The sequence below is a fragment of the Rhea americana genome, unplaced genomic scaffold (genome assembly GCF_003343005.1).
Source record: "Rhea americana isolate MKP2758 unplaced genomic scaffold, rheAme1 scaffold_157, whole genome shotgun sequence".
NCBI lineage: Eukaryota > Metazoa > Chordata > Aves > Rheiformes > Rheidae > Rhea > Rhea americana.
Genome location: NW_028185672.1, coordinates 556735 through 559415, shown reverse-complemented (window position 1 = coordinate 559415; position 2681 = coordinate 556735). Strand labels below are relative to the sequence as shown.

At 55.5% G+C, this 2681-nt stretch overlaps 1 protein-coding gene and 1 long non-coding RNA gene across 3 annotated transcripts in view; one reads left to right on the top strand and one right to left on the bottom strand.

The window, feature by feature from the left end:
• Window positions 1-2588, bottom strand: part of CCSER1 (coiled-coil serine rich protein 1) — a 686381-nt gene extending 683793 nt beyond the window's left edge. For both annotated transcript variants that reach the window (XM_085299943.1, XM_085299944.1), the window contains exon 1: window positions 2458-2588. The gene's annotated coding sequence lies outside the window, so the exon portion shown is untranslated. The remainder of the gene's footprint in view (window positions 1-2457) is intronic.
• Window positions 2589-2607: 19 nt separating this feature from the next.
• The window catches only part of LOC146598660 (uncharacterized), a 7873-nt gene continuing 7799 nt past the window's right edge, over window positions 2608-2681 (top strand). The window contains exon 1 of the long non-coding RNA XR_014895227.1: window positions 2608-2662. This is a non-coding gene — a long non-coding RNA (uncharacterized LOC146598660). The remainder of the gene's footprint in view (window positions 2663-2681) is intronic.

Here is a 2681-nt window from a genome sequence, read left to right as displayed (position 1 = left end):
AAAAAAAAAAAAAAAAAAAAAAAAAAAAAAGACAGGAACACGCTGGCAACTCAGAGACGAGTCTTTTTAGAAAATGAACAAAAAAAATGTACTACAGGGAAAATATATAGAGTAAATTTAAATCTGCCCAATCTCTTTCCATTTCCCAGTGCTGAACTGATGAGATCCAGGCAGCCTTTACAAGAGCAGAGGACCTGAATTTACCACTATTTCCCAGTGGGTATATTTGCCCACATAAGCATGAAGCAAACTAGGAGGCAGAAATACAGGTTACAACTACAAACTGAAACACCACAGGGACCCTTGCACTATGGATTCCTGTGGGTAAAGGAACTCCGATCTGCAAGACAGTATCCCCTTGTCTATAAGGCATATGCTTCCAACATATCCCAGGCAGCCAYGTATTGCCTTCTCCTGAGGCTGTGCTGCCTACTTAGGGAATATTGCTCTCAACTTGGGATGCTAGAGAAGAAAAATAACTTTAGGATGAACAGAGTCATCGTCACATCTTTAAGAGAATTTTCTAAGGCTAATCCTTCCTCTTGCTTTCTCCAGGACCAAGTCAGCCCCTAGCATTTCCATTGCTAAGAAAACATTCTTGAAATTGTTTTTACTGCTTCTGCAATAATCCGCAGTCCTACAACAGCCTCTAAAATCAACGGTAAGGCAAGTCCCTACAGAGAAGATCACCAATGCAAAATATGTTTATGTATTATTATTACTTCCAGCTAGAGAGTAACAAATCTTGCTGCTCTTTTTARTAATTGCATTTGTATTACAGAGACAAAGTACCACATGCAATGAAGAGTTGTAAAGAGGACAAGAATCTTCCTGAATGGTTAAGCACAATGTCTTTGCTCTCGAAGCTTTTTCACTTCATTAATATTTCACTTTTATATATTCCTCAGCTGCTTTTACAGCATGTTCCTTTCTCCTCTTTTTAAGTATGAGCAAGAAGAATTGTTTGAAGTAACTAGTAGACCTTGCCTCATATCCCCCCCTCCATGCCCCTTGAGAGTTTAACACTTCAAGTACAATATATATATGATAGAAAAACACATCTGGCATAGAAAAGGATAAGAAAGATAAGAGGAGACTTTTCAAGTCTCCCTTTTAGTTACATTCAGCTATAAAGGCCTACAAAAATAAGTTTACCACAGTTTTTYTCTGTGCCAAGATGGTTACCGAGAAGTCTCAAAGGAGACAGCCACATTGCTGAGGGGTTCCCTTCTCTGTGGGAAAGCAGAACTACCCTGCTTGCTAACAAGACAACTCTCAGCAACTTTCTTCTCCTTGCAGAAAAGTGAAATATCACCTTTTCCAGCCATGGGAAACAACACAAAAATTAGGTGGAGAAAAGCAAAGGATTTCCGCAAACCTCCTCCATAATAAGCAGTACCATGTCCATCTGCTCTACCTTTTAAGTCTACCTTGTATTTCTGGCAAACACTGGCAGCATCCTTCAGCTTCTGCCTCCAAATCCAGCCCCTTTCAAAGGCTGCACATCACCACCCAGTGTCCTGGCCGTACCCATTCACATATTTCTGAAAACCCTTCCTGCCACCCGCCACAGGTTAACTGCACATTCTTTAACGAAAGAGGGGAGAAATGGGCGGGGCGGGGGGAGAGAGGATTGTTTTCTTCCCGTTTATCCGCAGCAGCGAGGCAGGGGCTGACTCTCAGAGGAGCGCCCGCCGCGGGCCCGACTCCCCTCCGGCCCGCAACGCCCTCGGGGCCTCCCACCCCAGCGCCGCGGCCCCGCACAGGGCCGGGCGAGGCCAGGGGAGCCCCCTGGTGACACCTGCGGCCGCCGGGCCTCTGCCCTCCCCGCCMCAAAGCGCTCCATGCCTGTGCCACCTACCCCCGCCGGGTCGCTCTCTCTAATCCCAGGCAGCGGAGCTCACAGGGATCAGCGCGGACCTGCGGCGCCGGCAGCGCCGATCCGCCGCCGCCCGCCGGCGGAGAAGGGAAGCGAAGAGGGGACGCGGGCGCTGCCGGAGCAGCAGGACCCTGCCGCATCACCTCAGCGCCCGCGGGCACGAAGGGAGGTGTGAGGCGAGGCGCCCCCCGCCTCACCAACCGCCGCGCGCCCCTAACCGCCTCACCAACCGCCGCGCGCCCCTAACCGCCGCGGGCTCCCCGCCAACCGCCGCGCGCCCCTAACCGCCGCGCGCCCCTAACCGCCGCGCGCCCCTAACCGCCGCGCGCCCCTAACCGCCTCACCAACCGCCGCGCGCCCCCCGCCAACCGCCGCGCGCCCCTCCGCCAACGGTCGCCCACCGTCAGCTCCCGCCGCGCGCGGCGTGTCAGGAGCCGGCGGCGCCCCGCGGCCTGGGCCGGCGCCCCGCGGCAGTCACGCGTGTCACGGCCCCGCCAGCGGGCAGGCTCAGCCCGGCGGCGTTGCCCGGGGCTGGGCGCAGCCACCAAGGCGGCGGCAGGGCCGAGGGGACGCGCTACCTGGCCGGGCTCCTCCAGCGCCCGGGGCGCTTGCGGTGCGCTGTGGGGAGGCGGACGGGCGGGCGGGAGGAGGCGGGGAACCCTCCTGGCCCCGCTCCGGCGCCGCCGCCACCTCCTCCGCCTGCGGGCTTGCTTGGCTGCTTCCTGTAAGCCGCGGCCACCCTCGGCGTGGGGTGATTAATCCGGCCGGAGCGACGGCGCCCAGGTCAGTCAGGGAGGGAGGG